We start from the raw sequence: 25,822 nt of genomic DNA, 5'->3' as shown, positions 1-25,822 counted from the left end.
GCTTTCTGAATATTAAGATGTGCTGAGAATGCTGCATGTGCCACTGTCTTCAAAAACTGTACCACAACTGAAGAGACCAAAATTAGATTTTAAAGGGGTTGTCCAGGATTATAAGGGTACTTTCACACTTGCGGCAGAACTGCCCGCCGTCAATACGGACGTAATCTGATGGCATTTGTCAGACGGATCAGGGTGCATTGAAATACCGGTCAGTCTCTCCGGTGTCATCCAGAAAAACGGATCCGGTATAAATTTATTAGCATTTTTAAAGGTCTGCGCATGCGCAGATCGGAGAGCTGGATCAGTTTTGCCAAAACACTTAAAGCCAGATCCGGCACTAATACACCAATGTAAATTAATGCCGGATACGGCATTCCGGCAAGTGTTCGGTATTTTTGACCGGAGAGAAAACTGCAGCATGCTGCAGTATTTTCTCCGTCCAAAAAACGTAAAATGGACTGAACTGATGCATCCTGAATGGATTAGTCTCCATTCAGAATGCATTAGGATAAAACTGATCAGTTTTTTCCGGTATTGAGCTCCTGTGACGGAACTCAATATCGGAAAACGCTAGTGTGAAAGTACCCTTATCTAGTTTAGCTCTCTTTACAGGTCCCACTGAAGTAGAGGGCGAGGGAGGCATTAAAAAACAACCTTGGACAACCCCTTTGGTAGTTACCCAATTAAAATTAAAACTGGGAATTCAGTTCTCCGTCAGTCCAATGGAGTATGATGCTTTAACTTTACAACCCTTACTGGCTAAATTCAAGAAAAAAGTGTACGAGTTGATACGGCTCTCCTTAACACTTATAGGGAGAGTAAATTTTATAAAAATGGTGCTCATGCCCCAAATGTTGTATTTGCTACAAAATGCACCAGTGTGGATTCCGCTTAAGTTATTCCATAAAGTTAGTGTAATCTTTAGAGACCTAATATGGAAAAAGAAACCGCTCAGAATTAGACTAGAAACGCTACAGAGACCTAAAGAACAGGGAGGATTGGCCCCCGCCAAATCCATGGTTGTATTACCTAGCATCCCAGATTCAACAGGGTGGAGTCTGGAGCTGGGAAGATAGTGCAGTCCTTAGTGTCAACTGATGCACTACGGTCAGCACTGGGGGCAGGAATGCTTGTGACCCTGGGGAATACATACCCCAGGGGTCATGCCCTGCTCAGGTTATGTGCGGAGGTCTGCCAGGTTAGCAGCACGTGTGTAGCCTTTTGTTTTTGTTTTGGAGTTGAGCTGTATCCTCCTCCCTTCAGGTGCACTGGGTGGGGTCGTTGGTTTGAGTTTAAATTATGCCCACTCCCAGTGTCCTGTGCGGGTTATAGCTTCTGTCTTGCTCAGAGGAAGGAAGGAAGGATTTGCTGTTCCTGCTCAGTAACAAGATAAGTTGGTTTTGTTTTCTTGTGGTTGTCTGTCTAGGCTGTTAGAGAGACGCCTGCCGCCTCCAGGTCATGAGGGAGCAGGCTGCCTCTTTCCCCCTTTCACCATCTTAGGGATTTTAGGGAATCTTCAGCCTAGGCACGGGGACACGTTTATTCCCACCTTCAGGGTCTGAACGTGGGCATAGAAGTCTAGGGAGAGCTGGTAGGGATTTGTCAGGAGGTGACCTTTATCCCTAGCTTCTTGCCTAGACACTTGTTTGGTGGTATTCTGTGTATCTTGTATCCTGTCCACGTTAATTTCCTCAAACCGATAACTCAGCTGCAGTAGGAGTTTGGGTTGCCTAGACATAGTTTTTATCAGTACTTACAACTACGACAAGCCATTCAAATGCAGAATCAGGATACCCCTATCAAACAGGCGCTAAAAAACGTGCTCATTGATCTGGTCGCAGTTCAGGCGAGTACAGGAGGAGTTATATCACCTAACTATAGGGGATTGCACCCATTAGCGCTGCTAAAAAAATGGAAGGAAGATGTTCCAGGGCTGTCAGAAGAACAGTGGGTGGAGGTATTGAAGAGCTTCCCGGATATAGCAGTAAGTGAAGCACTTAGAGTGTCACAACTGTATTTATTACACAGAGTATATAAAGCCCCTAAACTACTGCATGTGATGGTATATCGCGAAGAGGATAGCTGTCCTAGATGTGGGTCATCTCAGGCAGATCTCATCCACATGATGTGGAACGGTCCTAGGCTACGGAGATACTGGAAGGATGTGGTGGAACTGATTAATAACATATTTCACTGTCAACTAAACAGAAGTCCAGCTGTGTGTATACTAGGATGTATCTAAGATTCACATGTGACGGGAGGCCATCGGCTGTCTATCCTACGGATTCTCTACCAAGACCGCAAATTGATAGCGTATTACTGGGTCAATCCGGTTCCACCTACTAAAAGGGAGCTGATTACTAAAATAAACCTACTAATCAGACTGGAGAAGTTGGATACTCTAAGAGGGGATGTGCTAAGCCAGGCATGCTCAACCTGCGGCCCTCCAGCTGTTGCAAAACTACAACTCCCATCATTCCCTGACAGCCTACAACTATCCTCCTACAGAAGGGCATTGTGGGAGTTGTAGTTTTACAACAGCTGGAGGGCCGCAGGTTGAGCATCCCTGCGCTAAGCGATTTGAGGACATTTGGAGTGCGTGGCTGGATACACCAGGCCTAGCACCACTAGTATTGACGAGAGACAGACAAAGGTAATTGGGAGTGAAATTCTGGGGGACAAAGATGGAAGATGGCCTTCTAGGTGGAATATTCTCTGTATACTTCTCTTGAGTAATATATATAGTAAAAATGGGTCTTTTGTGTATATAGAGTAATGGGTCTTTTGTGTATGTAGAAAATGTTTCAGATCTTTGAGTTCAGCTAATGCAAAATGGGAGCGAAACCAAAAGTGTTGCTCAGTGTGTATATATATATGTGTGTATATATATATATATATATATATATATATATATATATATATATAAAAAAGGAAAAAAGTTTGTCAGCACCGTCCTTGGTGTAAACAGGTGAAGGGTGCACCGGCCCAATATGGATATAAGCCAATCCAGATGGGGGGCGTTGCCTAAGAGCGCATGGAGTAAGTCGCACCGCTAACTGCTCCTGCCAGCATCCTGTTTAATCGAGTGGTAGCTGATTTAACCTTACCTGGTGGAAGAGAAGTGACCGGAGGGTGCGGTGGTGACTTTGTGAGCTCCGACATGCCGAGGAAGTCCAGCAAAGTGCCGAGGTCCGACAGGCCGGAGGTGAGCCAGCATGGCGCCGATGAAGGAGAGGGGACGGCCTTACAGCAAACGATGAGTCAGAGTGCGGCTGCTAAACTGAGCAAGTATGCTCGTACTTATAGCAGAATGGGCGATTGGGCTGAGGGAAAGGAGACGGATGTGCATACCTCCTCTGAACAGGAGGACGGATCCATTGATGGTGAGGCCCTGGATGCGGTGAATTGGCCGCCACTGACCCCTGCAAGTTCAGTTAAGAACACAGTAGGCCCTAAGGCCGCGGCCAATGAAGAGCCCACTTTGAAAGATATCATGGCCGCTGTGGCCAGCTGTAACAGCACCCTGAAAGTGCTCACAGTACAAGTCGGCAGCCTGAGGTCAGATGTGTCTATAATTAGACATGACCTACATAAGATTTCTGAGCGCACCTCTGAATTGGAGAAAAGGGTGTCCACGATAGAAGATGTAGTTCAGCCTTTGCAAATGGCGGCAAAAACAACTGCTAAGGACATTGCTGCTTTATATGCCAAAACGGATGATCTGGAGAATAGGTCCAGAAGGAATAACCTGCGGATTGTGGGAATGCCAGAGAAGACGGAGGGGGCCAATGCCACAGAGTTTGTGGAGAAATGGTTGCATCAGCTATTTCATGAGAAAGGTCTATCTTCCCTATATGCGGTGGAGCGGGCGCACAGAGTCCCCATGCGGCCGCTCCCGCCAGGCAGGCCTCCTCGCCCTATACTGGCGAAGATTCTGCATTTCAAAGACCGGGACACTATCCTGCGGCAATCAAGGGACAATGAGGAGATGGTCCTGAATGTGGTTAAAGTGTCCATATTCCCGAACTATTCTAATGAGGTGCAGCGGAGAAGAAGTAGATTTATGGATATAAAGAAAAGGCTGAGAGGTTTACAAGTCCAGTATGCTATGTTGTTTCCTGCTAAACTGCGTGTGGGGGCTTTGGGATCCACCAGATTTTTTGAGGATCCGAAGGAAGCGACGCAGTGGCTGGACGTCCATGAGCGGCAATTGAGAAGTGGGGCCCTGGACACTTGAAGGAGGCAGAGATATGGTTTCTTATGTTCACTCTATAAATGTATTTGCACTTTAAGGTCGCTTTAAATGTTGCACCAGTTAAGAAGTGTATTATGCAATGCTACCGCATGGTAGATCCTGAGGAGGGAGTAGGTGGTTGAGAGAGTAAAATGTATTTCTCAGATGTGGGGAGGATTCTCTACCCGAGGAAGTGTGTTGTAATCTGTTATGAATATTATAGGTTTGGGGGCAAGTTGCTCTCAGATTGCCCTGTTTTAATGAGTGAGGTTGATAAAAGGGGGACTGCGATCCCCAGTTACAGTAACCTGATTATATGGGGGGGGGGGGGGGGGTAGGGAGAAAGTTGGGGGGAGGGGATAAGGTCGTGAACTTTGAGTGGATGGAGTTTGAGTGGGTTGTGAGATTCAAGTATGGTTTGATGTTCTACCATGTCACAGGTGATTAGGGTTTTAAGCTGGAATGTGAGAGGGATGGCAGATGCACGGAAGCGACAGTGTATTTTTCAATACTTGGGGCGGTTTCAGCCGGCTATATGTTGCCTTCAGGAAACGCATTTGATTGGCGATAATTTACACTGGCTGAGTAAAAATTGGGTGATTCATGCGATACATTCAACCCATTCCTCTCACTCTAGGGGTGTAAGTATGATTGTGCATAGTAGTATTAGGTATGAACATATGCAGGATTGTGTGGACACTGATGGTAGATATGTGTGTGTTGTGTGTAAGGTGGATGGGATACAGGTGGTGCTTGTGTCGGTGTACGTGCCTCCACCGTTTGCTTCGCCATTGATAAGGGAGATTATGGACTTTGTGGCGGACTTCCCTGGATTACCGTGGCTACTGGTAGGGGACTTCAATTGCACGCTGAATGACTCCCTAGATAGATGCCGGGTGGAAGGGTCAGGTGGTTCACCGGGGAGTGTGGCTCTTAAGAATATTATGTGCGAAATTGGTGTATATGATGTATAGAGATTGCGCAACCCTAATAAGCGTGGATTCTCGTGCAGATCAGCCACGCATCACTCGTTATCGCGCATTGATTTGGCCCTTGTTAATGATGTTATGCTGCCACTGGTTAGGGATGTTGTCTATCATCCTCAGTCGTTGTCTGATCATTCTCTGGTGCAGATTGACTTGTGCCTGGGGGTGCCTAGGCAGGGACCGAGGCTGTGGAAATGTAACTCACACTGGCTGAATGTGTTGGGTGACCTATCCGGGATTTCTCTAGAGCAGGGCTTGACAAATTTCCTTGGAATCTAGGAGCCAGCTAAAAAAGTTAGGAGCCAGGCGGAGCCGCGTCATAAAATCTATATTGCGATATAATTTTAAGCATGTATATCGCAATATATTGTTTTCTATATTGGGGGGGGGGGGGGGTGTTTAAACTTTATTTTTATTTTTTTTACTTTATTTAATAACTATTAGCCTCCTTAAGGGCTAGAACCCTTGTCATATTCACCCTGATAGAGCTCTATTAGGGTGAATAGGACTTTACACTCTCCCTGCTGCCCTGTGCTTTGTGCACACAACAGCAGGGAGATGACCATGGCAGCCAGCCTCTGATCGGCCCCCCCAGCCTCTGATCAGCCCCCCCTAGCCTCTGATCAGCCCCCCCTAGCCTCTGATCAGCCCCCCCAGCCTCTGATCAGCCCCCCCCAGCCTATGATCAGCCCCCCCCAGCCTATGATCAGCCCCTCCAGCCTCTGATCAGCCCCTCCCCCCTCCCTCTTATCAGCCCCTCCAGCCTCTGATCAGCCCCTCCCCCCCTCCCTCTTATCAGGCCCCTTTGGTAACAAGCCCACCCCCCTCCCTCCCCAGTAGTAATCATTGGTGGCAGTGGCCACAGGGTCCCCCTCCTCCTCCTCCCCCCATCATTGGTGGCAGTGGGCAGTTCCGATCGGAGTCCCAGCAGTGTAATGCTGGGGCTCCGATCGGTTACCATGGCAGCCAGGAGTCACGCTACTGAAGTCCTGGCTGCCATGGTATGTTAGTAAGCAGCATTATACTCACGTGCGCCGTGGCCGCCGGGAGCTCCATCTTCTCATAGTTCTGTGCGGCACATTGCTAATGCTATAAGCATTAGCAATGAGCCGCACAGACAGAAGGAGCGCCCGGCGGCCACGGCGCACGTGAGTATAATGCTGCTTACTAACATACCATGGCAGCCAGGACTTCAGTAGCGTGACTCCTGGCTGCCATGGTAACCGATCGGAGCTGCCCACTGCCACCAATGCAGAGAGTCGAGATTGAATTACATTCCCGGCACCCGACCTCTGACAGGACGCTGTGATCCGCGCGAATAACCCCTCAACTGAGGGGTTAATCGCGCGGATCACAGCGTGCAGTCATAGGGGCCGGGATATGGCCGGCACATTCATTGGTGGCGCAGTGGCCACAGTCCCTCCCCTCCTCCTCCTACTCTGTTCTTAGTGGCCAGCGGCAGCCGCGCACAGTGGGGAGGGAGGGACTCCTCTCCTTCTCCACTGTGCCGGCTCAGGAAACCATGGTGCCCGCCGAGAGCGCATCTTTGAAAATGGGCTGACAAATACCCAAGCGCCAAGACCAAATTCCTGGTCGCCATGGCGACCTGGCGCCCGGGATTTGTCGAGCCCTGCTCTAGAGTTCAAGGAATTTTTTGCTATCAATACAGGGATGGCTTCAGTACCGGGTGTCTGGGATGCCATGAAAGCATTCTTGAGGGGAGTCTTGATGAAAGAAATTAGCAAGCATAAATCTAGGTCTAGAGAGGCGGATGTTAAGGCACATGTCCTAGTGGCTGAGGCTGAGAGGGAGTTTGGTCGATCCCCTACCCTGATTAATAGTGAGGCGCTGGCGGTAGCTCAGGAGCAGCTGAGGTGTCATTTAGTGCAGGCCGCAGAAAGAAAGAGAAGTTTCTATCGCCAGAGATCTTTTAAAGAGAGTGAGAAGGTGGGTCATCTGTTGTCGGTGGTTTCACAGGCCCAGAGAGGCTCCTCTTGTATTCAGGAATTGAGAGATGGCATGGGGAACAGTAGTCAGGACACAAAAGGAATATTAGATATTTTAAAAGGTTTTTATGTGTCTCTATATGCTTCTACTGCCTCTAGTTCTGAGGAGGCTTTAAATGCTTTTCTGGTGGAGGCACAGTTAAAGGTGCTGTCAGAGGAGGATAGAGAAAGGTTGGTGGAGCCGATTTCACTTGAGGAACTGGAAGCTGCGCTTGGGGATATGGCGAATGGTAAGGAGTCGGGGGCTGATGGCCTACCAGTAGAATAATATAAAAAGCTGCAGGGGATACTCCTTCCTGAATTACTTAAGGTGCTTGAGCACTCATTGGAGGCAGGTTCGCTACCACATTCGATGCAGGAGGCTATAATTGTGGTTATACCTAAACCTGGGAAGGATCCTAAACTACCGGATTCCTACAGACCAATTTCGCCTCTAACGGCGGATGTAAAGCTCCTGGCGAAGGTGTTGGCGAACAGGTTGTCCAAGGTGATTCTGACCATTGTGCACCCGGACCAGACGGGTTTTATGCCTGGGAAATCGACTGCTATTAATCTCCGTAGACTGTATGCTAGTTTGAATATTCCGGCGGATAATTGTGGAGACAGGGCCTTGCTTGCTCTCGACGCCGCCAAGGCGTTTGATAGTGTGGAGTGGAACTACCTGTGGGGGGTCTTGAGAACCATGGGCTTTGGCGCGCGGTTTATTCAGTGGGTAAAGGTGTTGTACTCTAGTCCCAAGGCAAGAATTAGAGCTAATGGAGGGTTGTCAGACTGTTTTGCCTTGGCCAGGGGCACCAGACAGGGGTGCCCATTGTCGCCCTTGCTGTTTGCTCTTGCAATTGAGCCGCTTGCGGCTTTTATCCGCCTGTCATCAAATATTGAGGGGTTTCGATACGGTGGGCTGCACAATAAAGTGGCTATGTACGCAGATGACACTCTGCTTTTTCTGGGCGATACTGGTGCATCCCTGGATGCGGCCATGGCATTGATTGACAGATTTGGTGGCTTCTCTGGGCTTCTGCTTTGATGCCAGTTGATGGGCAGGCCCTGTCAGGCAGGCAAGTTGATATTTTGGTTCCTTGGGTGGATAAATTCAAATACTTGGGGCTATGTATATCACCTAGACTATTGGAATTTGAAGACCTTAATCTGTCTCCGCTGCTGGCTACTTTCAGACTAAAGGTGAGGACATGGTGTAGACTCTTTCTTTCGGTGGTGGGTAGAGTGAATCTTTTAAAAATGGTTATGATGCCTCAGCTGCTCTATGTATTGAACAATGCTCCTGTGTGGATTCCCCCTGGATAGATTTAGGAAAATACATTCTATATTTAGGGATCTTATTTGAAAGTATGGTCAGGCTAGGATTAGACTGGAGACGTTGCAATACCCTAAGTCTGAAGGTGGTCTGGCTGTTCCTAACGCATGGATTTATTTTTTAGCTTCCCAATGTCAGCATTTTAAGGGATGGATTAGCTTCCAATTGCCGGATACGACGGGGCAGATACTGCAGCACTGGTTGGGTAGCCGTGACCTCATGGGTATACTGGAGGGGTCGGGAATGCATGTTGGGAGTGAGAAGTTCCTCCTTATTGAGCTTATGAAAAAAGTCTGGGCAAAGGTGAAGCAACTGAGAGGTGTAGGTGGTGTTTGTGAGCTTTCCCCTATTAGAAATAATCACCAATTGCCTGAATTCCTAACCATGTCAGAACTCCGAAATTGGGAATCCCATGGAGTGATGAGGATTGGCCAATTAACTGAGGGCAAGATATTTAAATCGTTCCAGAGCCTGCAGCAGGAATTCAATATCCCCAGGGGATGGTTTTATAAATATCTTCAATTGAGGCATGCCTTTGAGGTCACGTTGAGGAAAGGATGTACAATAGCCCAAATGGAGGTGGTCCATAAGCTTGTTCTCCCGACAGGGGGGGGGGGGGGGTAAAAGAGGACTGATATCACAGGTGTACACTCTTCTACTAGATAAATTCTTGGAAGGATTTCCGCTCTCAAGAATGAAGAAGTGGGAGGCTGACCTGGGGGACTTATCTAAGGATAAGTAGGATGATATACTGGAAGGAGTCCCCAAAGTGTCCCTGAGTGAACAGGGCAAGTTGTCCCAATTATTTATTATACATAGAGTGTACAAAACGCCAGTGTTCCTAAAAAAAGGTTGGAGTAAGAATGGATGACAGGTGTCCAAAGTGTATGGAAGACGGTGCGGATCTGCTGCATATGCTTTGGTCTTGTCCAGTAATAGGTAATTATTGGGAAGAAGTAATGAATATGATCAATAGTAGAATGGCGTTGAGAATCCAAAAAGATCCCAAGGTGTGTGTATTGGGGTATGTGTCCGAGATTGAAGGGACTAAAATGGTTAAGATAGCGGTGGGGAGATTGTTGTACATGGCCAGGAAACTGGTGGCTCTGAGGTGGATTCAGGGAAGTCCGCCCACACTGGAAGAGTTTGTGCGGAAGGTGTATGACATGCTGATGCTGGAAAAAGGGGTGTATGTGAAGAGAGGTTGTCCTCAGAAGTTCGAGAAATTATGGAGTGATTGGTTATCTCATACTCATGTGGTCATTTAGGCTCTTAACGGGTTTGTGGGGAGTGGAGGGGGGGAATGGAGGGGGGGGTTGGGAGGGTGTTAGAGGCTGTTAGGATATATGCACTTTTTGTCTTAATGTTTGATCCTACATGTATACAAGCTATGTACAGCTATATGATGATAATGTGAGATGTTACCATTGGATATTGCTGTATACTGATTTCACATTTTGAAAAAAGGAAAAGAAAAAGACAATGTAATGTTTGCATTTATTGGATCAATAAAAACGATTTGATTTAAAAATAAGCCAATCCAGATAAATAAAAAAGGTAAAAACGGGCAGCACTCCAGGAGATAAAAAATAGAAAAATACTTTATTTACCCACAAAGGTCATGCAACGTTTTGGCTCTATACAGGAGCCTTGAGGAAGGCTCCTGTATAGAGCTGAAACGTCGCATGACCTTTGTGGGTAAATAAAGTATTTTTCTATTTTTTATCTCCTGGAGTGCTGCCCGTTTTTACACATTTTTTATATATATATATATATATATTTATCTATCATAACAATACTTGCCGGGCTCTTATGTTATTTTGCTGTGTATTGTATGGGGGATAGGTAAACCTTTATCATTAAGCACAATAGGGGAGTTATGTATCTACAGGAATAATGTACCCGAATCCCCTTATGGAAAGAAGACTATGGAACATTATGGACATTTTAGAAGCCAATAGACTGCACACAGGGGTGGGAGGGAAGGGTCTTTGTATGTTACTCTGTTTTATAAAAACCAATAAAAACTATTTGATCCCCCCCAAAAAAACCTGGACATCCCCTTTAAAAAGAAAAGGGATGACGCTCACCTATTTCAGTCCCATAAAAGTTAATGAAGTAGTGCGCTTCCCATTAATTTCTATGGGACTTCCGATAATAGCCAAGAGCGCAGTTCGGCTATTTCCGGCACCCATGTAGAAATTAATGGAGAGCGGCTGCACTTCCTTTGCGGGCTCCATTCTAGAGATAGATGCAGGTTCCAGAGGTGGGATCAGACATTGGTGGCATATCGCTAGGATATGTGAGATGGTCCAACCCCATTAATAATGTTCATTTATTCTGCTCCCTCTAAACTTTGCGCCAAACATCCAAGGTAATTAGCCGAAAGCAGTAACTTGGTTACCCGTGGTAAAAAAATGTTGGTAATATTGGACCACGGTAAAGTTGCTACATGGTCTGCAGTGCTACCAATTGCAACCAATCGGCTTTTGGGGTTTGTAGACCTCCCAACCAAGTAAGTAACCAGAGCTACATGGTAAGGCAAGAACATTCTCCAAGTCATTATTAGGTTTGGTATGAGGGTTGGATTTTGGGGCTGGGTGTAGTAATTACCCCCCATGCTATAACTTTGATTCATTTATCAATGTTAACCCATGTGACATCACCGAACCTAACTGCCATCACCGGAAAACGGTAATAACAAAAGACTGACAGAGGCAGCCGAGATTATTTTATCCGATAATATTCTACAGATAATGTGATTTACTGGCATGCCATGACAACGCCAGCTGCAGCGATACGGAGAAAGAACAGAAGTATGTGACCCCAGGCATTCAACAGCCAAACTGAATCTGATTACCTGAGGCATAATCACTTATTGAAGTCGTATGAATCCGAGCTTCAAAAACGGTGCAATAGAAGTCAATAGGCAGCGCAGTGATCAAGGCGTGCTGTGCCCGGAACAGAGGCATCATTACTTCAAGAGGATTATTTCTGGCACAATGCTGTCCGAGAATTGCCTATAGTTTGAAACAAAAGACACTTTTTTTTTTTTTCATTTCAACTTAAGAGAAAGACGATTATTGCCGTGGAAGATTTCACGGCTGATGGAGAGATGAAATCTAATTGATTAAAAACAGGATTTCTCACAACCACGGCAGAGCGAGTTTATGGATTTCTTAAAAGTAGGAGGCGTGAATAATTTCTCAAATACCGGTAATGCGTACAGATGCAGCAGCCACCTGTATGACACCTATATTTGCTACTGGTGACGCCAGATGGAAACGCTCTGTTGTAGCTTTAAGCCATCTGGCCAAGAGATTTTTGTCTGGCCGCCTCTCGGCTTGTTTGCCATGCTGCAGCCGGACCTCCAGCCCGTCCTCATTATAGTGAATGGGGCCGGAGCTGACCTCCGGCGGCACACATGGGCTAGCTGTAGTACAGATCCGGCAGGCTGTTCCCCCACTGGAACAGCCTGCCGGACCCTGCTAATGTGAAAGTAGCCTAAGTTAATACCTTTTATAACTGAGAAATGGTAGAAACTTTTGGCCTGGCATTTGAAATATTTAAAGGGATTTTCTGGAAGTAAAATATTGATGGCCTATCCTCCTCAATATCTGATTGGTGGGGGTCTGACTCTCAGCACCCCCTGCTGATCAGCTGTTTTATGAGGTTGTGAATGGGCCTGGGCTGCAATACCAAGCACAGCCACAATACAAAGGATGGCGCTGTGCTTGGAAAGCTGTGAGGAGGACTACAGGACCATTTTGTACACAGAGATCAGAATGGCATTAGGAGAGAGCGTCAGAACAGCACTGAGGTACAATCGAAATACTCAGAGGGGAATTTCACTTCAGAATTCCAGATTTCGCAAAATAGGACTTTGTGACTTTTTGGGCTTACTTGCGCAAAAATGTTGCAACTTTTTGCATTTTATACCACTCACTCCAGTCTTGAAAATTGGGTGGGAATGTGGACGTGGCCTGTTATGTTCATTATTTTCACTCCAGATTTACCACTTTGATGCAAAAAAGTCACCTCCAGTAGAGGATGGTGTTAAAAAAATAAAGAGCGTAACATCTCTAGACAAAAGTGTTAGATTTAGGGATGAGCCAAATTTAACAAACAATATGGGGCACTTGATAAATTTGGTACAAAATATGCCAACGCAGACTCAAGCAAAACTGACCTCAAATATCAACCTCATGATAAATTTAAGGCTACTTTCACACTAGCGTTCGGAGCGGATCCGTCTGATGTTTCATCAGACGGATCCGCTCCGATAATGCAGACGTTCGCATCCGTTCAGAACGGATGCGTCTGCATTAAAACTTAGAAAATTTTCTAAGTGTGAAAGTTGTCTGAGCGGATCCGTTCAGACTTTACATTGAAAGTCAATGGGGAACAGATCCGCTTGAAGATTGAGCCATATTGTGTCATCTTCAAGCGGATCCGTCCCCATTGACTTACATTGTAAGTCTGGACGGATCCGCTCGCCTCCGCACGGCCAGGCGGACACCTGAACGCTGCAAGCAGCGTTCAGGTGTCCGCTCACTGAGCGGAGCCGAGGCTGAACGCTGGCAGGCGGATGCATTCTCAGTGGATCCGCCTCCATAGAGAATGCATTGGGGCCAGACGGATGCGTTCGGGACCGCTCGTGAGCCCCTTCAAACGGTGCGCACGAGCGGACACCCGAACGCTAGTGTGAAAGTAGCCTTACTCTGTTATTATTATTATTTTTTTAACCATTTCTTACAGTTGGATTTGTCTAGCTGTCAGGCAAGAAAGGTATGTTCAATCAGGTGGACAGACTGACCATACCTGGGGGCTTTTGTTAGACCCGCTGTGTCCTTTGCACTATGTATCTTTTCATATATACTGCAGGCTGTTCTGATGGCTCGGAGTGTAACCCCTTATCTCTGCACTCCTGAGAGCTCATAAACATTCGGTTCACCTAAATTCTTATCAAGAACTTATCGGTCCATAGCCTTTAAAGTTTTTTTTTTTCCGGGATTACTATGGTTTTTACTTGATATGTAGTTGCTTACCTCATGTACAGCGTTGGTATGCTTTTTTCATTTTAGATTCTCCTGACCCATTTTCACCAGGTAAACCATCCTGTAGGTAGCACTTCCTGTTCCTGTATCCAACCAAACCCATGATGCACTTCTCCTTTCTCTGCCACAGCTTCAGCCCCGCCCCTAACAATGCTTAGCTGGATTATAGCTCCTCCCACCCAGATAGTTAAATAGACAGTTCCCCATCACCGTCCCGCCCCACTCATGGACATAACGTCACAGGAAATTAGTAAAAGCTGCGTGGACATGGTCATGTGACCACAGCCCAGAAAGGGAGATAGAAGCAATAAAGAGAAAATAAATATATTACAAAATTACAGCAAGCTTCATAAAGTATTCAAAAAGAGTTCCAAGTTAATGTGAGATGGTCGAGCCCTATCATGACCATTAATTCAAAAATGATGACCGAGATGACCTGGTCACGTGGCCACTAGTTTAAATACTATCTGCACCAGTTATACTTTTAATCCCCTATGTTTTTAGACTTTTTTTTAGCTTTACTTACGAAAAATTGTAAGACTTTAATGGAAATGCTGTGTAATAATATACTGTAGGATATGTTATTTTAACAGCCTCCTTATGGACACCTGTCATGGTAGATCAGTGCTTCTCAAATAGTGGGGCGCGCCCCTCAGGGGGGGCGCCAGGCTCCGTAAAGGGGGCTCGTTCAGGGCCGGCCTTTGGGGTGTGCGGGCTATGCGGCCGCACAGGGCGCCATAGCAACAGGGGCGCCGGGCGGCCGACAGCTCGCAGTGTAATATGCGGCAGGGAGATGAGTGCTTCCATTGTGGAAGCACTCATCTCCCGTCTGATCAGAGGCCGGCGCAGGCGCTGGACGCGATGTACGGAGGAGGAGCTGGGGGCCGGCAATAGCGATGTACTGGGAGGAGGAGCAGGGGGCCGGCAATAGCGGTGGGGCGGTGCGGTCACTGTACTATAGCCCCGCCCCACCGCTCCCTCTGGTATACTAATATAAAATGTATTATTGAATTAAAAGTTATTAAACATGCCCCCCTCACTCCTAATAGTACCGTATATCCGAATTTCTTCTGTATAATGCCGGCAGGCAGGCCGGGCGGCCGGCACGTCCCTCAGTGATGTCACGTGCCTGCGCCGCCTGCTTTAAGAATGAAGCAGGCGGCGCAGACAAGTGACGTCACTGAGGGACGCACCGGCCGCCCGGCCCGCCTGCCGGCATTATACAGAAGAAATTCGGATATACGGTACTATTAGGAGTGAGGGAGGCATGTTTAATAACTTTAAACGGCGGCGGCGGGCACACGGAATCTGTGGATGGCACAGTTAAGGGGTGGGGGTCTGTGGATGGCACTGTTATGGGCTGGGGGGGGGGGCACTGTGGATGGCACTGTTATGGGGTGGGGGGTCTGTGGATGGCACATATATAACAGTGCCAGCCACAGATCCCCCTGTAACAGTGCCAGCCACAGATCCCCCCCATAAGTGTCAGTCATCCACAGATCCCCCCATAAGTGTCCGTCATCCACAGATCCCCCCATTAGTGTCCGTCATCCACAGATCCCCCCCATAAGTGTCCGTCATCCACAGATCCCCCCATAAGTGTCCGTCATCCACAGATCCCCCCATAAGTGTCCGTCATCCACAGATCCCACCATAAGTGTCCGTCATCCACAGATCCCACCATAAGTGTCCGTCATCCACAGATCCCCCCATAAGTGTCCGTCATCCACAGATCCCCCCATAAGTGTCCGTCATCCACAGATCCCCCCATTAGTGTCCGTCATCCACAGATCCCCCCATAAGTGTCCGTCATCCACAGATCCCCCCATAAGTGTCCGTCATCCACAGATCCCCCCATAAGTGTCCGTCATCCACAGATCCCCCCATAAGTGTCCGTCATCCACAGATCTCCCCATAAGTGTCCGTCATCCACAGATCCCCCCATAAGTGTCCGTCATCCACAGATCCCCCCATAAGTGTCCGTCATCCACAGATCCCCCCATAAGTGTCCGTCATCCACAGATCCCCCCATAAGTGTCCGTCATCCACAGATCCCCCCATAAGTGTCCGTCATCCACAGATCCCCCCATAAGTGTCCGTCATCCACATTTCTTTCTTTTTTTATTCTCTTATACGTTAATAAGGATACAGTGTTATGCAGAGGTGTACTTATAACAATTTTATAGACAAATGATACTATTTACAGTCGCGCGGGGGGCGCAAAATGTTTTCTTCTTCCTAGGGGGGGCATGACAGAAAATAATTGAGAAGCACTGTGGTAGATGAACAGGTGGGTGATTTAGCAGGTGCCAAAAACAGAAGTATTTGAGAATATGAAAAAAAAAAAACTGAGCGAGAAAACACATTAAAATGTTAACGCCGAAAATGAGAATAAATTCTGTACTATTTTGGAAAAATAAAATGACAAAAATATCACATACATTCACGTTTATATTTGCGTCATCTATGGCAGAAGTGCCGAATGGACGTATTCTATAAAGATAACCCTGAACCGTAGGTGGGAAGCAGCAAACCGCGCTACAGTGGCGATAATTACTGATTTCCATATTCCACATGACTGTGGAACTCTATGTCCACGGCAGAACATAATTGACCCCTTTTCTCATGTACTCTGTCTACTACTGCATCAGCATCTTCACGGACAGAAAGGCCAGAGGGACGGAGCAGAACTGGACTGAAGTCTGTTATGTTATTTAGCAATATCCCAAGCGCCTGGCAAACTGTTGTACGACTATTAACCATTTAAAGTGATATTGTACAATATGGAATTATTTTTCATTATTTTTTTTAAATAAAATATAAGAAAAAATTATGTAAAATTATGTCTCGCTGGTTGCATGTCCATTCACATCTCGAAGCTGAGGAGCTTGACAGGAAGAAGAATAGACAATGGACATCACGTCGGGAACCTTTTAAGACAAAGGGATCCGTCAGTATTCATTGGTATCCGCCTACATCAGATCCGTCACTGCTGTTATGATGGAAACCGTGATGCATAGATGAACTCAGCCTTACCCCTTTAAATGGGTTGGCCGACAAATAACATATAAAGGTGATAAATGTATGATCGGGCCACCGCAACTCCCATTCATGAAAACAAGGGGTCTCAGAGTCCCCTGGGCAGAGGCAGTGTGCATGTGTGACCGCCTCTCCATTCACTTGGGGGTCCCATAGACGGTGGTTTGAATGGTGACCACACATGTCCACTACTACTCTATTAGCACTGGGGAGTCGGCGCCCCCGTTCTCATGATCCGTGGGGGGTTTCCGTTTTCTCTTTTTACTCCCCGTTTCTGAGAGACTCTGCCTCTCTACCATGCTCTTTTTATACCCAGTCGTGTGGCAATTTGCTCCTCCAGCTGTTTTTTTTTTTTTTTATAGTAGCACTTACTTTTACAGCCTTTTGTTGCCGCTTTCCCAAATTTTTGGAGATGAGTTCCTGCCATCTTGATTTTTTTCATGAAATGGTAAATTGTTTCACTTTCAACATCTGATATGTTCTATGATCTACTGTGAATGAAATATGGGTCTATGAGATTTGCAAATCATTGCATTCTGTTTTTATTTATTTCTATTTTACAGAGTCCCAACATTTTTGGAATCGGGGGTAGTATATTAATGTGGTGCAATGGTGGTGGGGGGGGGTTATGCATCTGCACCATATGTATTAAGGGTTTCACATTTTATCGAGTTCACTAGTTAGTGCAAAAAGATACATTTACAGCGATACCAAATTTATATCGTTTTTATGTTTTATTACTTTTAGAAAAATGAAAGACTAAAAAAATTCTTTGCATCGCCATTATTCTTTATATTTCTGTCTACAGCGGTGTCAGGGCTCATTTTTGCAGGGCAAGCAATAGTTTCTATTGTTACCATTTTGAAGTATGGTTGACTTTTGATCACTTTTTCAATTATTCTTGGGAAGCAAAACAACCAATATTTTTTTCCCTGTTATGGGGTAAGTGATACATTTATATTTTAATAATTCAAGCATTTTTGGACGCTGCCATTTTTATTATTTTTATACATAAAATGGGAAAAGGACAACTAAGTTCCATATGCTTTTTTAACCTATACTTACATTTGGATTTTTTTTTAGCTCGTACTGTAACTCTAAAGACTCATCAATTTAAACAGCATCAGTCAGCATAATCAACCCTATTAAACCAGCAATTTTACCTGGTGGGGTTGATCATGCAGATATCCAAAAGAACTACAGAACTTTGGTCCGCTAAGAAGGGGCTTGGAAGGCAAAGTTTTTAATCAAGGTACATTACACTTTTCTATAATATCTTCAGGGCTGTCATTTTAAAAACAATTTCGCTGGACATCACCTTTAAATAATTACTTGAAGAACCATGTGTAGCACTGTTGAGTTTGTGACACTTTTTTTTAAGTAAAGTGTCAAAAATACTTCAGTGACTGGAGCTGGTGATGCTACTGACTGTTACAATCAATTACTATTCATTTTACCCTCGGGGGAGCTTTCTTCCTGAGCTCATCCTCCAGTCACTTAGTGGGGAAGTGCTTTTTATAGGGTGCAGATAGAAACTGATCTGAGAAGTCTTCCAGAACGTTTCTAGCCTCTGGCCTGACAACGTACTACACAGGAAGTTATAGCAATAATACTGTCCTCTATGTATAAGAACGTGGATCTGAAAAGCTCAAAATGCTTTAAAATCTGGCAGAAATTTCAATAACAGGACAAATTCTGAGTATTGGCTGTACTAATGGAACACTTTATTGGGGTTGTCCAGTGGTACTACATTATTTATATATGGATCACACTGGGTGGAAAAATTTATAAATAATAAAAAGCAGCCATACTAACCTTCACTGGTTCCCAGCACTGCCGTTCTGATACTGCTCCAGTCACTGCTAATTACTGGTCTCCGCTTGACACGCAGGAAATGGCCGCTCAGTTGATCACTGGTCACAGCGGTAATCACAGTGGTCCTTTCCTGGCATTTCCTGTGTGTCGAACCGAGACCTATTGAGTGGTGACCAGCAGTGATCGGAACAGCAGGGGATCGGTCAGGGTGAGTATGGCTCTTCTTTTTTTAATCTTTAACCCACTGTGAGTCAAATATAAAACATGACCTTTGGACACTCCTTTAATCCTTTATCTTTGAAGATAAGACCAGAAGAAAAGTACTTCCCACTGTCCCTTAGATGGTTAATGCTGAGATACTTAGGGTAGTTTTACACTTGCAGCATAGTTCCAGAAGGTTGTTCCAGCAGAGAACAGCCTGCCGGCCCTCTCTCGACCGGGCACTGCCGGATGATACCCCAATCCTACTATAATAGGGTCCGTAGGAGTTCTGGCCTGTACCCGGCATATATAGCAGCATTCGGCCAGACAAAATATCCCTGAATGCCAATAGGGCCGACAGGCATTGCGGTAACAATCGGTAATGCTGGACCCAGAGAGCTCTGGCAGGCAGTTCTCTGCTGGAACAGCCTGCCGGAAATATACCACGAGTGAAAGAAGCCTTAGGAGGTACTCAAGACTCTCTCAGCTCTACTTGTAAGCCCTCGATGGTGCCATTGTAATGAGAAGCACACTACAGAGATTAGAAACCCCTGACATAGACAAACAACGGAACGCAATCATCCCACAGCAACAGAAGACAATTCTTCTAATTAACTACTCAAAGTCCTAAACTCCATACATAACGATGTCTTCTTCTGGAGTGCTTTCATACACAAATGTCACAGTTCATCATCGGCTGCTGGCGCCTCAAAGTTATCACAAAATGCAGGAACTTGCGGCAGTTTATTCATGGCTGTTACCATCGAAGAACTTCAATTACTTCCCTGGGACTGAGATTTTAGGAAATGTGACTAAATGTTGGACCACGCTGCAGGCATCTGCTGGTAAAAGATTATCAATGGAAAGGCGGGCGGCAGATGGGAATATAGCTGCGGCGATTAACATGCTTTGCATATGACTGAGCAGAATATTTACCGTAGTCGATGTCTGGCAGAGGTCGCCTGGCTTCTGTGTCTGACAGTCTTCAGAGTGCACAGCGGTTAAATATGACTCCGCAATGTGCTGCGTGCCACTCAAAGGAGCGATGGGAAAGGTTTCCAAATTATCATCAGTGGTACAGACATACACCAACATTTCAACCACCTAGTTACTAAGCAACCCAGAAAAAACACGAAGATTATCAGGTTTGCTTTGTTTTGCTATCGAAAAGCATTAAGCATTAAATTTACAAAAGTTTATATGTGAATATTACAATCAACACGGACCCCTGAACTGCCCATGAACGCAAGCACCACTGCAGCCATTCACTAGCCTCAGCTCTGATGTGCATGTGACCATAAAGGCTCATCGGTCACAGCTCGGAGACACATCATCCATAAAGGCCAGTGAAGATGGAGATGGAGCCATCAATGTTGGAATGGAGTGGTGGTTGACTAGGTCAGTGGCTTTCTTTACTTTATTTTGAACACTTTCCTGGCCCTAATTAAATTTGCATTTGGTGTCAGACAAACCCCTTGATCATATTGGTCAGTAGGGCCCAGTGACTCAAAGTCAATGCCCCCTGACATGTTCTACCGTGGAAGTGTCATCTTTAGGGGTTATGGGGCAACAGCTGTATAAATTTATATGATTTGAGCTCCCCCTAGGGGCGGCTGGGAGTAGCCAGAAGTTTATCAAATATAACACTTTGGCTGTGTGAAGAGAAGCAGAGAATTTTGGAGCACTGAATCAGGAATATGCAGTCGGCTATAAGGTTCCATTATAAAATTATTCATCACATTAAAAAAAACACTGTGGGCGGAAAAAATCAAACTTTTTTTTATTCTTTTTAAATACCCTGTATTTTTCGTCCCTGGGTCTTCCATTTTGGAAGCACTTCATTAGTACCGGAGGACTGGGAAGCGGTGAAGGATCTGTACTCACCGCTTCCCGGTCCTCCGCTCGCCTGTCTGCTGTAAAGGGCTGCGCACCATGTGACCTCACTGTGCCGGCCTTCACAGCTGACAGCCGAGAACCAGGAAGAAGAGAGAGAGAGCGCTGGTGGTGAGGAACGGCGGGGTCCCGGAGCAGGAGAGGCAAGTTATTTTATTTTATTTGCGCTGATGGCTGACATGGGGGGGCATGATTGATGGCGGGCATGATGCCTGACATGGGGGGCATGATGCCTGACATGGGGGGCATGATGCCTGACATGGGGGGCATGATGCCTGACATGGGGGGCATGATGCCTGACATGGGGGGCATGATGCCTGACATGGGGGGCATGATGCCTGACATGGGGGGCATGATGCCTGACATGGGGGGCATGATGCCTGACATGGGGGGCATGATGCATGACATGGGGGGCATGATGCCTGACATGGGGGGCTGATGCCCGACATGGGGGGCATGATGGCTGACATGGGGGCATGATGGCTGACATGGGGGTCTGATCTGAGTTCTGATTAACATTGGGGGTCTGATTGCTGGTCTGACCTGAGGTACAATGGAAACTATTTTTTTCTTATGATCCTCCTAAAACCTAGGTGCGTCTTATGGGCCGGTGCGTCTGACAGCCGGTTCAGACCTAACCGTTTTACAGCGCGTTCCTACGCGCTGTAAAACGCTCAACAAGGAGAAACCAATGCTTCCCTATCGGCATGGTTCTCACCTGGGCGTTTTACAGCGCGTAGGATCGCCCTGCAAAACGCCTGACGCCCCAAGAAGTTCAGGAGCTTCTTTGGGGCGTAGTGTCGCGCGTTCCCGTACATAGACTTCCGGGAACGTGTGACAATGGGCGTTCGCTTGTCTCTTCGCGGCGCGATTGTAAACGCCCGTACAATCGCGCATACAGAGCGTACGTTCAGTACGCTCTGGTGTGAACCCAGCATTAGGAGGGAGGGGGGGGGGGGCAAAATGTAGCTTTGCTTGTGTTGGCAAAAATCCTTGCACCTGCGCTGCCCTAAAATAGTGATTTCAGTGGTCTGTTTCTTCTATGCGAGCAGCCAGTACTTTTGAATATTGACATGCCAAACACCGCAGCGCATGCCAGCGACAGATTTTAGGTTTCTTTTCTATGCACGACAGGAAATAAACCTATCAACCATAGTCCAGAGGCATTCGGCAGCAGCACCATCATCGGACTCCTCTCCTTCGCACCCACCTCATGCGTGCACTCCAGGGTTCGGCATGTACATAGTCTATACTCAGTGAGGGCAGCATAGTACATGTCACAGGATCCCTTTAAACTAAGTGTGAAAACAAGAATTAATCTCCTGAACTGTTCACAACAAGCAACCTACAGATAACGTATACAAGCGCTCAGCTATCTCCGGTAATCGCATAGAGAAGACTGCTGCTCCATTCAAATGGGGCAACACAGGGCCCCAATTCTCCAATTCAGTGGGAGCCCCAGGGTCGGACACCTGCTGAAAAGACACTTATTTCCTATCCGGTGATTAGTAAATAAGTTTGTCATGGGACAATGCCTTTAAATTTATTAATTAGCCATTACCAAGAGTCCTTTAGTCTTTCTATAAGAAAAGGACTTTTGTTGACAGTATATGTTCCTTCTTGTGCAGGTGGCCCCTTGTCATGATAAGGGCAGTGATGATGAACCTATGGCACGGGTGCCAGAGGCGGCACTCAGTCCTCTCTGTGGAAAAAGTCTATGGTGTCCCAATATGCCTTAGACTTTTCCTGCCATTCATCAGCGCAGGGCGCACTATGAACAGCACGGGCAGAGCATTGATCGTAGGCAGGATATTATAACTACATGATAAAGTACATGGAAGATATACTATATTGGACTGTAGCATTCAGGGTAAATTGCCGTTTTGGCACTTTGCGATAAATAAGTGGGTTTTGAGTTGCAGTTTGGGCTCTCAGTCTCTTAAAGGTTCACCATCAGTGGCTTAGAGCAGGCATCCTCAAACTGCGGCCCTCCAGCTGTTGCAAAACTACAACTCCCAGCATGCCCGAACAGCCTACAGGTATCAGCCTACAGCAGGGCATTGTGGGAGTTGTAGTTTTACAACAGCTGGAGGGCCGCAGTTTGAGGATGCCTGGCTTAGAGCATAAAAATATCATTATCTCCAATATTCAGCTAGACGGATCAGAACAGAGGCCGACGGAGGCCCATTTACTCACAACAGGGTCTGTCAGAGGTTCTGTTGAGGGTTTTCGTCCTTTTGCTAGTGCATACTGCACTAGTCCTGCCATAAAAACTAATGGAAAACCTTTAAGGAACTCCCAATGAAAGGCTCAAATGCAGATGTGAGCAGAACCTAAACAACCCAAATACTGGTACAAGAGTCCACCTAATGTCTTAAAAGGGTTCTTTAAATCAAGACTACGCCTTCCTAAACACCCTGTTAGGGCAAGTAGATGTCAGAGGGGTTCTCACAAGCAGCAGCTTTTGTTGTGAAGGTACGGAGTGCTTCCGTGCGGTTTCTCTCCATGCCTCCGCACCACAAAAAAGTAGTGCAGCAGCCCTATGGTCAGTCCCATGCATGGCGGACCGTGTGCATGAGCCCTAAGAGTCATTGCTTTTCAGAGCCTTGATGTGGAAATAACAGTATGCGAGAATTAGGCCACTTTCACATCTGCGTTTTTGCTGGATCCTTCATGGATCAGCAAAAAAACTTCCGTTATGATAATACAACCGGCTGCATCGGTTATGAACGAATCCGGTTGTATTATTCCTTAAAATAGCCATGACGGACCCGACACTAAAACCACTGTAAGTCAATGGGCGCCGGGTCCGTTTTCTTTTGTGTCAGAGAAAACAGATCCGGCACCATTGACTTACATTGTGTGTCATGCCAGATCTGTTTTGCTCCGCATCTCATGCCGAACAGAAAAACGCTGCTTGCAGGGAAGCAACCAAACGGAACGCATGCCATGTTGCGGTAGAATCTGCAACTTCTTCCCCGCAGAGGACAGGTCTAAAAAAAAAGGGCTCGTGGCGGGGAAGGGGACGGGCCAGCAGGCCGCCTCACTCATCATTTTCAACTCCTGGTTTAGGCGTAGAAAATGGTCTAAATGTAAGGCAGCAAGGGCAGCTGGCTTCGATTTAGAATCGGCGATGGATACGCCGAAGTTATGGAGAGGCCGGCGCTGCTACATAACTTCGCTGATCCATCACCAGCCGGTCTTAATAAATGTGGTCCTTAGTCCCTGCAAATGGTGTCCATGGCTCCAATTTTCAGGCAGCGCCTAAAGTGACCATTCTGGAGAGGAGATGGCTGATACAACATGGAAGCGGATAGCATCTCCCTGGACAAGCCCGATCTCACTTACAGATAAAGGGGTTATCCAAGACCGGGAGCCCCTGTTCGTATTTAAAGGGGCAGTCTCACTTCAGAAAGTGGCATTTATCATGTAGAGAAAGTAAAATACAAGCCACTTACTAATGCATTGTGATTGTCCATATTGTCTCCTCTGCTGGCTGGATTCATTTTTCCATCACATTATACACTGCTGCTCGTTTCCATGGTTACGACCACCCTGCAATCCATCAGTGGTGATCATGCTAGTACACTATAGAAAAAAAACACCAGCCTATGTGCGCTCCCATGGTCCCGGTCACCAAATAGGCCGGCACTTTTTCCTATAGTGCGCAAGCACGACCACCGCTGATGGATTGCTGGGTGGTCGTAACCATGGAAACGAGCAGTGTACAATGTGATGACTCCAGCCAGCAAAGGAAGCAATATGGACAATCACAATCCATTAGTAAGTGCCTTGTATTAACTTTCTGATAAATGCCACTTACTGAAGTGAGACAGCCCCTTTAAGTTCCCTCTCAGTATGCTTTTTCGGGTGTTGAAGGAAACCAGAGTACCCGGAGGAAACATATTAAACATGAAATATAGTGCTCGCCACCTTGGCTCCACTGAAAATGCTTCCGTTAAGCAAACAAGAGAAGGAGAACCGCCGGCCCTCAGCAACCTATGCCCATGAAATAAATTCTAGTGATTCTTAAAAATCACAAACCTTTGATAAATATCCACAAAAACAACAGATACAGTCCTACGCGTTTCAAACTGAAAAAAGTCCTTGCTCACGACATAAGCAGGACCAAAGTAAATAACGATTTAAAACCACGATGGACCTATCACCGGCATAATGAGCTGTAATCAGGAAGACCTGGAACGAAGATCTGAACTAATAACCATATACATAAAATCTCCATAAATTATAGAACAGTGGAAGCCTACACAAACTCCATGCAGATCCAAACCTAGGACCCCAGTGCTGACCCCTGAGCCAACGTGCTGCCCACTTTAATCATTATGCAACTTTCCTCTCCAGATCTGTTTGCTGATGGTGAAGGTAATATTCTTAAAGATAAAAATCCATGCACCCATTGTGTGGCTGCTGTACTTAGGATATAGAGACGGTATTAAAGGGGTTATCCCATGATTGATGTAAAATGACATCATACAGTACAGGACAATCTCTTTCTAACAAAGCTAGAACCAGCCCTGTACCTCCCATGGATCCAGAGATCTCCACTTCACTGCTCCAATTGCCCTGCTAGATTAATATATTTATATATGAGCTGGCAGCTCAGGGGGCGTGTCCTTTCTGCTGCAGCTCTCTCCCCATCACAGCTCAGGGGGCGTGTCCTTTCTGCTGCAGCTCTCTCCCTGTAAATGCCACAGCTTCTAACGGAATATATGGGTGGTGGCAGTTGAAGACAGGTGGCAGGAGATCGGTGAGACTGGCAACACGTGGTTTGATCTGACAGATTTGCCTTGTGGATCAATAGGTATCTGTATTGTTTCTGGTAATGGCCACACCCCTTGCCTCAGGTTTTGCTAATGTGGTCATTTAACCTTTCTTATTTATTGTTGCTTCTCCCACAATGCTGCGTGGTTTATATCTTCAGTTTCAGCTGTGCATTACTGGTGCGTGGATCTCGGCCGAGTTCCTGGTGCTTCCGTAGCCCCTTTGAAGTTAAGTCTTTTCTTTGCCTTTTTGTATTTTGTTACGTTATGTGTTGCATTTCCCTATTGTTTGTATTAGGCCTGAAGGAGACTCCTGTTCGTCCTTCCTTTTGGAGGAACAGGTGGTCTTGTCCCTGCCATTAGTACCAGGGTCCTATAGGACTCTAGGTATTCCTGCGTATGAACTCACCTACCTCTGGGGTCTGTTCATACTGGTAGTCAGTCAGGATTTTGGTTAGGGTTATAATAGGAGGTGTCCATCTTCTTTTACTTGTT

The 25,822-nt window shown here is 46.4% G+C and overlaps 1 protein-coding gene across 2 annotated transcripts in view; it reads right to left on the bottom strand.

Moving 5' to 3' along the window:
- Window positions 1-25,822, bottom strand: part of SLC36A4 (solute carrier family 36 member 4) — a 260,721-nt gene that overhangs the window by 40,666 nt on the left and 194,233 nt on the right. The gene's annotated exons all lie outside the window — the stretch shown is intronic.

The sequence above is a fragment of the Bufo bufo genome, chromosome 3, assembly GCF_905171765.1.
Source record: "Bufo bufo chromosome 3, aBufBuf1.1, whole genome shotgun sequence".
Lineage (NCBI taxonomy): Eukaryota > Metazoa > Chordata > Amphibia > Anura > Bufonidae > Bufo > Bufo bufo.
Note: the sequence above shows the minus strand (reverse complement) of the source record. Positions and strands in the feature narration are given on the sequence as shown.